Source organism: Mauremys mutica, chromosome 25 (assembly GCF_020497125.1).
Source record: "Mauremys mutica isolate MM-2020 ecotype Southern chromosome 25, ASM2049712v1, whole genome shotgun sequence".
Taxonomy (NCBI): Eukaryota; Metazoa; Chordata; order Testudines; family Geoemydidae; genus Mauremys; species Mauremys mutica.
The window spans coordinates 9,543,843-9,557,734 of NC_059096.1; positions in this window are offsets into that span (position 1 = coordinate 9,543,843).

Below are 13,892 nucleotides of genomic sequence, written 5' to 3' on the forward strand. Positions count from 1 at the left end.
CCACTTTGTAGGAAAGGTTATTAAACTAATTTCTACTGTAAGGGTGAGTAAACTGAGGGAGAATGCATCCAACGAAGTGGGTATTCACCCACGAAAGCTCATGCTCCAATACGTCTGTTAGTCTATAAGGTGCCACAGGACACTCTGCTACTTTTACAGATCCAGACTAACACGACTACCCCTCTGATACTTGAGGGAGAATAAGACCACAGAGGGAGTCAGGACCAGAGCAGGAATTAGGCAAGTCAGTTAAATGAGCGTGGACACCTGCATCTCAGAAGGCTTACCCTGAAACACCAAGTGTGATCAGCTGCAAACCTGAGAAGCCAACGATGAGTTTCTTTTCACACTGTGCAGATGGCATCATTTTAATTACTGGTAGGCATCACAGGGTGAATAGAACATTCTCATTTTTTTTAAATATATGGACTGTTGTATCTGCTTTCCTTTCCTGACTGCACCAAACAGTCATCGTGAGATGAGGCAGAGACAATAAAAGCCAAACAGCAGCCTTTCTGCAGTGTTATCACATACTAATTATTTAATACTAAAAAGACAAAGTTGACAGAATGGAACATATGACCATGATGACAGGCTCTATTAAAAAACACTTTGCACTGGCTGCATTTCCTAGTTACCACAGCATAGAAACAGGTTGCTAGGTAACAGTCTGCAGTCTCCAGTTCCGGCCATCCTGGATTCGGAAATCAGCCATAAAAGGAATTCCCATACCAGTGCATGGTTGCCATGGGGACCATACATAAGTGATGCATCCCAGGTTAGAGGCAACATTGTTTCTCTCTTGCTTTAACACTTTCCAGACCTTAAATAAAGGGAGCCTGGAATTCTAAAAGCCAGCTTTTAAACAGAAAAAGATACTGATGATAACCAGTTAGTCAAGAATCACGTTTCAAGGGTACACTCTCAGAGCTTCCACAAAACCAACTTTTTTTAAATGTTCAGATTTTCTGAGACTTTGCACACATATATAATTAGCAAGGACAAATGTCTGCAGTATCAAATTGAAACCAGCAGTCAAGCAACAAAGGTGCACAGTACATATTTAACTGTATTCCTGGAAGGAGTTAAATAGTAAGGAGAGTGGAATGTGCCAGGTAGACAGATGTAGGATTTAACTATCATATAAAAATAGCCTGAGGGGGAAAAAAAATAAAATCAGAGGACATTTGGTGAGACAATTTAGCCTACTGATTAGTGCAAGACAGAGTCAGCCTCCTGGATGTTATTGTTGGCTCTGCTACTGACCCATTGAGACACCACAGGCAAGTCACTTAATCTCTCTGTGCCTCAATTTACACAACGGTGTAGGTATAAAACTATTTGGGTACAATTGTACTTGCTTATCTCACAGACTGTGGGGCTTAGTGTTTTTAAAACGTTTTGAGCTCCTTAGATCACAGGTGCCATAGAAAGGTGAAGTAATTAATTTGGGGAAGTTTACTGGAATGACATGCAAGAGTAACTATGTTGACATGCGGGAGTAAGTTTGATCAGCCGAATGATTCATGGGGATCTGGGGGTATCAGCTTTAACAACCTGCACAGTATGCCCAAGGTCTTCCTTTCCATGACTATTATTACACGGATTATTATGCTGTTAAACCAGACATGTACCTTGACTGGGGACTTCACTTGTCAGAATCAATGAATGCCGGCTTTTAACAATGTCAAGCCCACATTCATCTCACTGTGCTGGACAGTAGCTGGATCCTGAAAGATACACCATGTGCAAGTGATGAGGAAAGACAAAGAGCACCCTTTGCATTTGCAGTGACATCCCTCTGAAGGGCAGCTGAATGAGGGTAGTTTGCAGCTGATGAGCTCTTTTTCCCCCCCTGGAAGAACTGTCTAAAAAGGCCTCGTGAGCCAAAATTATAAAGTAATTATACTCAGCCTTGAACTGAACACAAAAAGGGTTATTCACTACAAAAGCCCTCGCAACCATGCTGCCCTGAAAGAAAAAGAATACCGACTGTCAAAAGCAGTAATGAAAGTGACACACAACTATTAATTTCATGTCTGTCTTTCAAAAGTCTCTAAGAAGAAGTAATTCTTTCAAAGTATCCATTATTGTTCCATATTAAAGGACTTTGCCATTCCCTAGCTATGTCTTTTATCAGGATAATGTCCACTTTATTCCTTAATTAAAAATACTCATTCTTTTTTCAGTTCAGAAAGGAGCTATAAAAGTGCCGAAACAAATCTGTAGGTCTTAGTACAGTAGTTCTTAAACTTTTGTACCAGTGACCCCTTTCACACAGCAAGCCTCTGAGTGCGACCCCCCTTATAAATTAAAACCACTTTTAAATATATTTAACACCATTATAAATGCTGGAGGCAAAGTGGGATTTGGGGTGGAGGCTGACAGCTCGCGACCCCCTATGTAATAATCTTGCAACTCCCTGAGGGGTCCCAACCCCTAGTTTGAGAACCCCTGGCTTAGTATGTCGTATCTGAACATACAGATGAATCCCATCTGTTCCCTACATTAATTGGTGGCCTTAGCACCATGTTTCACATCATAGTCACCTTGTGCAGTTAATATGTTTCTGCTTAGAGCGAGGAGTGAGCTAGACCAGATTCTTTTGGAACAAGTCAGGATTAAAGCTGTGGGGATTTGCACCATAACTAGCAGGAGCCAAACAGCAAATTCCACATTTGAGTGCCATCATTTTTCCTTCCCTGCTACAGGAGAAGTGATTGCAGGGTGACCAGACAGCAAGTGTGAAAAATTGGGACAGGGTGTGGGGGGGGGGGAGGGAAATAGGTGATTACATAAGACAAAGCCCCAAATATTGGGACTGTCCCTATAAAATTGGGACATCTGGTCACCCAAAGTGATTGTTAACATGTAGCTAAAGGACCAGACAATAATAGCAGATGCAGGTAGGATTGGGCGTAGCTCCTATAATTGTATAACAATACGATGTCACTGGATAATGAAAAAAGGAATTCAATCCCAGAAGCAGAAATTTCTGTGTAGTCAGCATAAATACAGTACTGCCTCCAGCCATTGATCCTGAGTCAGGAGTGGCATTAACAGGTTTGCTAGTCTCATTCAGGCCTCAGCTGGAAGGGCAGGGGCTAGCATCAGGGTCTTGTGTGTGAGGGACTACACTGAATTAAAACAAGGGTGTTCTTAGAATTAGAGAACCACAAACTCCCCTCCTCCCCACCAAAAAGTGTGTATGCAAAACCTGCTCTGATAAAGTATAGATGAATAATATTTCACACTTTTAGCACCTTCTGTTGGATGCGTTCAGGATTCTTTATAACATGAGCCTGCGAAATACTGCCACCTCCATGACACAGAGGACCAGAGAAGATCATAGACCAAGCCAATGGCAGAGATGGGGATAGAAGCAGGGACCAGGACACCTCAAATCCTGCATATAACAGGAAAAGTGCAGTCTTGTAGAGCTAGGGAAACACTCATCTACTTGCAACCTGGCTACCCCAGCCCTTGCAGAGGAAAGGGAGGTGCATTGCTCTGTGAACTGCTCAGGAGAGCAGTCCAGGAATAGGGGGACTGCATCTGTGTAAATAGAAATGCCTGAATGGTGATAAAGCAGAGTGTAGCACTCTCTGCTACACGTGCAAAGTGTGTATTAGCATGGTGCTGTTTAAGCCATTTTGGAGCTTGTATAAGTTGCCTCCCTGGTTACCAGTCAGTCAATGTGAATATATGTAATGCATGCCATTTCACATGTTCCCTTTCGTGCCCAATTCACAGACTGAGTCTGTTGCAGGACCCAGCTACAAAGCTTGGAGGTTTAGCTTCAGCTGTAGAAACTCATGCGTTTAGCATTAGAAATCCTCTATTCAATCCCCAGTGTTAGCCATCAGACATGGATATTGACTGAGACTTCAGCCTTGAGGGTCTGCAGCAGAATGACTTGGCTCAACCTAGTTTGGGCTTCCAACCATCTCTTTACTTCTCTGTCACATGCCCTGACAACTGGGAATCCCGAGTTTTCACAAAGCACTGTCTGTGTTTAGAGTCAGCCACTGTATGTTGCAAATGACTTATAAAAAAAAATAATGACAAAAAAAATTGCCAGGGGTGAAATCTTGGCCCCAGTGAAGTCAATGGCAAAGCTTTCATTGATTTCAGTGGGTCAGGATTCATCTGAGGACTTTATGATGGTACATTCCATTGTCTTCCTTCTGTGACACACACAGGAAAAATACAGACATCATGATAAGGGTATTCTTACCATGAATGGAATTTTGACAGTTTTCCCTCACCACACAGTGTGCTAAGTATATTCTCTGCCTGGGTTCCCTCATCTAAAACGTGGTTACATCAGCATGCTCTGCATTGCCTTGGGGTACTATTAAATGTAATGCAAAATAAAAACAGAGCAATACTTATTTATTGCATGGCAAACTCCCTGGGTTACCATGGAGAGACCCAAGACATCTCCATTTTGTGATCTTAGGCCCACTCTCCCACTGCTTCCACCCACTGCCTTCTGCACTCACTGCCTGTCCTGTGCTGATTAGTAGGGAGTGGGATGATTCTTTGCTGATTGCATTATAAAAGATGGCAAAGTGCTATTTCAGCCTCTCTGGATCAGATGGATCACAAAACCTGCTGCACTCACTAGACCACACTTAGAGTTTCAGATCCTGTCTCCCCCAGCTCCAGTAAGTGCAGCCCATCAAGCTCCTTTAGCCAGAATGAAGCTCCCTTCCTCACTTCTCTGGTCCCAGCAAGGAACTGACATGCTAAGGCCCTGCAGCTCCTTTTATCTGAGCCTGCTGGGCTCTGATTGGCTACTTCTGTGCAGCTTTCTAGGCAGCCCTGGAGGACCCACCTTCACCGCTCTTTTCCTGGAGGGGGAGGGAGGAGGAGAGAGAGGGTGTATAAGACCTGCTACACCCATCACACCGAGTATATTGGTGGCCCAGTACCACTCACTCCCATTCTCTGAGCTTGATTTTCAGTTGTCCCCATCTCTACAGAGATGGGGACAAAGGGGAAAATAGACTTTATGCAGCCTTTGCATTGGACATACAGTAGAACATCAGCGTTACAAACTGACCAGTCAGGTACACATCTCATTTGGAACCAAAAGTACACAATCAGACAGCAGCAGACATGGGCGCCAACTTTTTTCGGTGCCGGTGAGTACTCGCGCACCCCCCCGCCTTGGCCCCACCCTGCCCCTATTGGATCCCCCCCAAATCCCCACCCTGGCCCCTCCCAGGCTTGCCATGTGAAACAGCTGTTTCCCAGTGCAAGTGCTGGGAGGGAGGAGAGAGAAGCAGGATGCGGCGGCGTGCTCAGGGGAGGAGGCGGAGGCGAGCTGGGGTGGGGAGGCAGGGCAGGGAGCTGCCAGTGGGTGCAGAGCACCCACCAATTTTTCCCCCATGGGTGCTCCAGCCCCAGAGCACTCACAGGAGTTGGCCCCTATGGCAGCAGAGGCACACAAAAAAAAAATTAAAAAGCAAACAATACTGTATTGTATTAAATGTAAACTACTGAAGAAAAAAAAAGCAGCATTTTTCTTCTGCTTGGTAAAGTTTCAACACTGTATTAAGGCAATGTTCAGTTGTAAGCTTTTGAAAAAATGGACATAGTATTTTGTTCAGAGTTACGAACAAATCACCATTCCTAAGGTGTTCATAACTGAGGTTCTACTGTATTCTGGCACCACACAGAGCTCTGCCCTGCTCTTGGTGTAAGCTAGAAGAGTCTCAAGGCTGAAACTCAGATGAGAAATGGTATAATCAAACACTTGCACAATGGACTATATTATTTATACACATATACACACACACACATACACACACACCCACCCACCCACAGCAAAGCTCAAAAGCAGACCTTCACAAAATGAATCTCTCCACCGGCTTGTACCAGCAGGCCCTGTTTATTTCCATTGTTTACATAGTGGTTTAGGTGTACAGAGCAGTGTATAATGGGTAAAATGTGCTGAACAAATAAGTCTGCTCCAAAGATCTGACTAATGGCACCAGAGGGGTGCAATATAGAGCACACATGGAGCAGGGTGTGGTGTTTCTGGCTGGAATGCATCCATTTTTTTAAAAAGGAGAGGCGAAGCCTTCGTGAACTCTACTTGGAAGGCTATTTCCAAGCATACGGGACAGCATAAAAGCAAGCACAAAACAGTGGTGGCCCAAGGAGAGAAAGGAAGGTGTCAGTACAAAGAACTGAGCTAAGTTTAGGGTGTTGGGGAAGATATGTAGAGGGTGGAGTTGTGTAGAGCCTTGAAGGCTGGAATGAGGAACTTGAACTTGATACATACGGCACTGTGATATATTTTAATTACAGTACATATTGCGCCAAAGTTAACATATGGCTGGTAGACTTGTTTTGCTTTTTAAACCATATTACGGAGATGTCTATCAGTGACTCCATAGTTAGAATCATAGAATCATAGAATCATAGAATTCAAGATCAGAAGGGACCATTATGATCATCTAGTCTGACCTCCTGCAAGATGCAGGCCACATTAGCCGATCTACCCACTCTTTTAGCAAGCGACCCCTGCCCCATGCTTCGGAGGAAGGCGAAAAACCTCCAGGGACACTGCCAATCTGCCCTGGAGGAAAATTCCTTCCCGACCCCAAATATGGCGGTCAGCTGAACCCCGAGCATGCGGGCAAGACTCTCCAGCCACACCCTCTGAAAGAGGTTAAGAATATCATATTATTGACCCAATTTGACCCAATTAAGTACCAGTTTGGCACTTAATTGACCTATTGACTAAGCCCGTTATCCTATTATACCATCTCCTCCATAAACTTATCTAGCTTAATCTTAAAGTCATGGAGGTCCTTCGCCCCTACTGTTTCCCTCGGTAGGCTGTTCCAGTATTGCACTCCCCTGATGGTTAGAAACCTTCGTCTAATTTCAAGCCTAAATTTCCTGACTGACAATTTATATCCGTTTGTCCTCGTGTCTACATTAGCACTGAGCTGAAATAATTCCTCTCCTTCCCTGGTATTTATCCCTCTGATATATTTAAAGAGTGCAATCATATCTCCCCTTATCCTTCTTTTGGTTAAGGAAAACAAACCGAGCTCCTCAAGTCTCCTGTCATACGACAGGCCTTCCATTCCTCGGATCATTCTAGTGGCCCTTCTTTGTACCCGTTCCAGTTTTAACTCATCCTTCTTAAACATGGGAGACCAAAACTGCACACAATACTCCAAATGAGGTCTCACCAACGCCTTATATAACGGGACTAGCACTTCCTTATCCCTACTAGAAATACCCCGCCTAATGCAACCCAAGACCGCATTAGCTTTTTTAACGGCCACATCACATTGCCTACTCATAGTCATCCTACGATCAACCAGGACTCCCAGGTCCTTCTCCTCCTCCGTTACTTCCAACTGGTGCGTCCCTAGCTTATAACTAAAGTTCTTGTTAGTCATCCCTAAATGCATAACCTTACACTTCTCACTATTGAATTTCATCCTGTTACTAATACTCCAGTTTACAAGGTCATCCAAATCTCCCTGGAGGATATCCCGATCCTTCTCCGAATTGGCAATACCTCCCAACTTGGTGTCGTCCGCAAACTTTATCAGCCCACTCCTACTCTTGGTTCCCAGGTCAGCAATAAATAGATTGAATAAAATAGGACCCAAAACCGAACCTTGAGGAACTCCACTGGTAACCCCCCTCCAACCCGACAGTTCCCCTTTCAGTACTACCCTCTGCAGTCTCCCCTTTAACCAACTCCTTATCCACCTCTGGATTTTCCTTTCGATCCCCATCTTTTCCAATTTAACCAATAATTCCTCATGCGGTACCGTATCAAACGCCTTACTGAAATCCAGATATATTAGATCCACCGCATTTCCCTTGTCTAAAAAATCTGTTACTTTCTCAAAGAAGGAGATCAGATTGGTTTGGCACGATCTACCTTTCGTAAATCCATGCTGTAATCTATCCCAGTTGTCATCGGCCTCCTGCTCCTTAACCACTCTCTCTTTCAAAATTTTTTCCATTACTTTGCATACTACAGATGTTAAACTAACAGGCCTGTAGTTACCCGGGTCACTTTTTTTCCCCTTCTTGAATATAGGAACTACATTAGCTAATCTCCAGTCCAACGGTACAATCCCCGAATTTAGAGATTTATTAAAAATCATCGCTAACGGGCTAGCAATATCACTCGCCAATTCCCTTAATATTCTGGGATGAAGATTATCCGGGCCCCCCGATTTACTTCCATTAAGCTGTTCAAGTTTGGCCTCCACCTCAGATACCGTAATGTCTACCCCCATATCTTCATTCCCATCGGTCCCTCTATCACTATTCCTTAGCCCTTCATTAGCCTCATTAAAGACCGTGGCAAAATATTCATTCAGATATTGTGCCATTCCAAGATTATCCCTAATCTCCACTCCGTTTAAAGTTTTAAGCGGTCCCACTTCTTCCTTCTTGGTTTTCTTCCTATTTATATGGCTAAAAAACCTTTTGCTATTGCTTTTAATCCCCTTCGCTAGGTCCATCTCCACCCGTCGCTTTGCCTTTCTCACTGCATCCCTACACCCTCTGACCTCAATAAGGTAGGTTTCTTTGCTGATCCCTCCCATTTTCCACTCCCGGTACGCTTTCTGTTTTTTCTTAATGACCCCTCTAAGACGCTTGGTCATCCAGCTCGGTCTAAAACTGCTACCTACGAGCCGTTTTCCCTTTCTCGGGATACATGCCTCTGACAACTCCTGCAATTTCAACCTGAAGTAACCCCAGGCGTCATCTACCTTTAGATTCCTAAATATGTTGGTCCAGTCCACTTCCCTAACTAGTCGTCTTAATTTAGTAAAGTTAGCCCTTTTGAAATCGTAAACCCTAGTCTCAGATGCAATATTAATTATCCTCTCATTAATTTTGAAACGAATTAGCTCGTGATCACTCGAGCCAAGGTTGTCCCCTACAACTATTTCCTCAACAAGGTCCTCATTACTCACCAAAATCAGATCTAAAATGGCATCCCCCCTCGTCGGTTCAGCAACCACTTGATGTAGGAATTCATCAGCTATCACGTCTAGGAAAAGCTGAGCCCTATTGTTATTACTAGCATTTGTTTCCCAATCTATATCTGGGAAGTTAAAGTCTCCCATGATCAAGCAGTTCCTATTAGTGTTTACCTCCTTAAAAACATTAAAGAGCTCTCTATCCGTCTCCAAGCTAGATCCCGGCGGTCTATAGCACACCCCAATCACTATCCCGGGTGAGGCTCTGGTAGTTTTCTTCCCTAATGTGACCATTGCCCACACAGACTCCGTATTAACCATTGCATTGCTAGTTATTTCATTACATTTCACCTCATTATTGACATACAATGCTACTCCCCCACCTTTACCTTTGCATCGGTCTTTTCTAAACAGCACATACCCTTCCATACCTGTACTCCAGTCATGGCTATCGTTCCACCATGTTTCGGTTATTCCTACGATATCCGGTTTCAATTCTCGGACCAGGAGCTCCAGTTCCTCCATTTTATTACCTAAGCTTCTCGCATTGGTGAACAAACATCCTACCCTTTAGGGTTGTAGTCTTATGCTTACCAGCAATTTTATGTCCATTTTATTTCTCAAAAGTAAGTGGCCAGTGTGAAATTTCACACACGGTTAGCGATCATGCCCTTTGAATTTTCTGTGCGGGTCCCTCCCTGCCCTTTTCATAAAGTTTTAAAAAGGCTGTACTTGCATTCTGGCTGAAGTTTGTCTTTGGCAGTCCTCCTTTTCCATTGTTGACCAATGTTTTACAGAAAGGATTGTTTCTTTACACAACACTGAATAGAAAAAGAGGGACCTGACTAGGCCTGTTGCAACAGGTAGGTTTGGTATTATTATAAATAAAGAGATTGACAGGCAGACACACAGGCTTTGGGGTCATTTTTAGCTGTGATTCACATTAGAATAGAAGTTTATGTGCTATGCATACAAACCTGATTGATGGTATGATTGATGCAGGCTGGGCTTATGCAAGCATGATGGATGCAGGCTGTGCACACACAAAATCTTCTCTGTCAGGAGCTATGCTTTTCCTCGTGTTATCCTACAGCAGCGAGGACCTTAACAGCAGCCTTAACTAGGGGCCCTAGGGATGCTAACTTTGCCCTGGTCTACACTACGAGCTTAGGTCAAATTTAGCAGCATTAGATCGATTTAACCCTGCACCCGTCCACACAACAAAGCCATTTTTGTCGACTTAAAGGGCTCTTAAAATAGATTTCTGTACTCCTCCCTGATGAGGAGATTAGCGCTGAAATAGACCCTGCTGGGTCGAATTTGGGGCAGTGTGGACGAAATTCGACAGTATTGGCTTCCGGGAGCTATCCCAGAGTGCTCCACTGTGACTGCTCTGGACAGCACTCTCAACTCAGATGCACTGGCCAGGTAGACAGGAAAAGCCACTGCTCAAAGCAAGACCAACACCAACTAAATCATCTCAGCCAGGCACAGCAGGGCCACTACATTTCTCCCCTGTCAGTGCAGGTTAGTAGAAGGAAGTGGGTCAAGATTCAGCATCCCAACCCCACATAGCTACCCATATAGGCCTGGGACAGGCATTTCCCCTTTGTAGCGGGGGAAAGACCAAGCAGCAGATTGTAGCAGAGCAGGAATCAGTCACAATGTCAGCACAACAGAGTGCTGCCCCTTTGTTGGGGATTGTGGCAAGGCCATGATTTAACCCTCACAAAGCAAACAACCCGCATAGCAGAGCCCAGAAAGAACAAAGGCTAAAAAAAGAAAACCCCATAAAAAGGACCTCAATAAAACACCATGTTTCTGAAAGTGTAATGCATTGTTGTGGTTTTCAATGTAAAATATAGTTTACAGCAAACTTTGTAAAATTACATGCTTTGCTTAGAAAGATAGTTACAGACAGGAGATAATTACTAGTCCATTTCTAGGAGTCAGAATCCTGGTGTTCCTCCAGACGCACAGTGCATTCCTGCTAATTGTCATGCATTTACACTAAACACACACATTTTTGGCTTTAGTTTAAAAAAAAAAAATACACCTACCCCCTTTGGTGCCTCGATCCAACAGTTGCAATTAAGTCAGTGATTTTGATTAAGTTATTAGCACTTAATGAAATCTAACAGACAAATGAAGGTTACTTACCGGTAAGTCAAGCACATTCACACTACTGAGAAACGCACCTCTGGGTTCAGAAACCAATGGAGCCTCTCAGAATCAGTGACATTACAGCAGTCCCCAAATGTTCAAGAGTTATAGATTGGGACCCCTCAAAATGATGATTGGCTTAAAAAAATGTTTAAGGTATTACTTTTGGGCTTTGGTTATCTGAATTCTGTTTTTTGAGCGTTCAGGGTACACTCCAGTCACATTTTCAAGCTTCAGAGTAGCAGCCGTGTTAGTCTGTATCCGGAAAAAGAACAGGAGTACTTGTGGCACCTTAGAGACTAACAAATTTATTTGAGCATAAGCTTTCGTGGGCTACAGCCCACTTTATCGGATGCATAGACTGGAACATGTAGTGAGGAGATATATATACATACAGAGAACATGAAAAGGTGGGAGTTGCCCACTCTAAGAGGCTAATTAATTAAGATGAGCTATTATCAGCAGGAGAAAAAAAAACTTTTGTAGTGATAATCAAGATAGGCCATTTGAGACAGTTTGACAAAAAGGTGTGAGGATACTTAACATGGGGAAATAGATTCAAACACACATTGAATGGACACAAATCTGGCATCAGGAATCATAACATTAAAAAACCAGTAGGAGAACATTTCAACCTCTCTGGTCACTCAGTAACAGACTTAAAGGTGGCAATTTTGCAACAGAAAAGCTTCAAAAACACACTCCAACAAGAAACTGTTGAACTTGAATTAATATGCAAACTAGATACCATCAATTTAGGCTTGAAGAGAGACTGGGAATGGCTGAGCCATTACACACATTGAATCTATTTCCCCCATGTTAAGTATCCTCACACCTTATTGTCAAACTGTCAGAAATGGGCCATCTTGATTATCACTACAAAAGTTTTTTCTCTTAATTAATTAGCCTCTTAGAGTTGGTAGGGCAACTCCCACCTTTTCATGCATGTGTGTGTGTGTGTGTATATATCTATATCTCCTTACTATATGTTCCATTCTATGCACCCGATGAAGTGGGTTTTAGCCCACAAAAGCTTATGCTCAAATAAATTTGTTAGTCTCTAAGGTGCCACAAGTACTCCTGTTATTTTTAAGCTTTTCTCTGTAATCATGGGCAGCTAGAAGCATGCTTAAAATAAATAAATAAATAATAAAATAAATTTAAAAAAGCTGAGATTCTCACCTCTCCAGGAGTTGAGGCTTTAAGTAAAATATCAAATATGACAAGATTCATGATAAAGTCACGAGAGTTGGCAACATTGCATTGCCCAGATTCTAGGTCAGCAAATGCACTTCACAAATGACAGCAAGATGAGATAACATGCGCAGATGGTCATATAAACCTAAACTGGGCCCAATTCTCATTTACAATGAGGTCCTTCATGCTGCTCCAGCACTGTGAAAGGCCCTTTAAGTGAGTGCTAGCATAAATATAATCTACAAACATTTTAAGGCTCTTTCACACTGCCAGAGGACACAGGTCTTGGTGTCAATGAAAATCAGGGACAAGAAAAAAACCCCAATAGCATAGGCAAAAGTTACACCATAAACCAGGGGTAGGCAACCTATGGCACGCGTGCCAAAGATGGCATGCAAACTGATTTTCAGTGGCACTCACACTGCCCGGGTCCTGGCCACCAGTCCGGGTGGTGGGAGGGGCCCTCTGCATTTTAATTTAATTTTAAATGAAGCCTCTTAAACATTTTAAAACCCTTATTTACTTTACATACAACAATAGTTTAGTTATATATTATAGACTTATAGAAAGAGACCTTCTAAAAATGTTAAAATGTATTACTGCCATGTGAAACCTTAAATTAGAGTGAATAAATGAAGACTAGGCACACCACTTCTGAAAGGTTGCCGACCCCTTCCATAAACAAACTTATTAAACCTGAATGTAGCTGAGGAGAAAACAATTCCAGTAGAAACTGACCTTTGCATTTCAGGGCTGCAGAAGGATGCTTAAGAGCTGGTTGGCCCTGCTTACCTGAGTAATACAATGGATCCATCATAGCTGGAGCTTCATCCTGCTTCTCCTTTTAAGAGTCTTAGGAGTGGACCCTTAGATGTATGAAGATCATTCAAAACTAGTGGAAGTGGAAGAGGAGTTGAATGGATCCTCTGTTCTAACAGAGGTATGGATCTTATTCATTTTGGCCCTGGATCCAGAAACCAGTGTCAATTTAGGCACTTGGCTAGGATTTTTAGGAACTAAAGATGGGTTGGAAATAAGTGAAAGATGGCCTCTTTGGGTCCTGGATGGAACACAAGGACTTAGCTGACAAGGCCTCTTGTAGGAAGAGTGCCTGCAAACAGTTCTGCATCTTTTTCTTTGCCTGCCATCTGTTTAAGCCAGTGGTTCCCAAACTGGGGTTCATGAAACGTATCAAGGGGTTCTCAGAAAAAAATTCTGTCATGGTGGACAGAGCCATCTCTAGGGACCTTGGGTGCGGGGGCCAGCAGCCCAAACCCTGTGACCATGACTTCCTGGCAGAACATAAACTTCGGTTGGATCAGTACACTAAAACCAATACATGTGCACACCTAAAAGGACTTTGCACAATGTTGAGGCAATACTTTCCAGCTATGTCAGGCGATGATGACTGGATTCACAACCCCTTTCATACTACTTTCTCAACGCAAATATTGAGCACTGAGGAAAAAGAAATTGATTGAGATCTCCTGTGATTATGAACTGAAAAGGAGTTTCAGCAGTCTGTCATTGATCAACTTTTGGCTGAGTTTA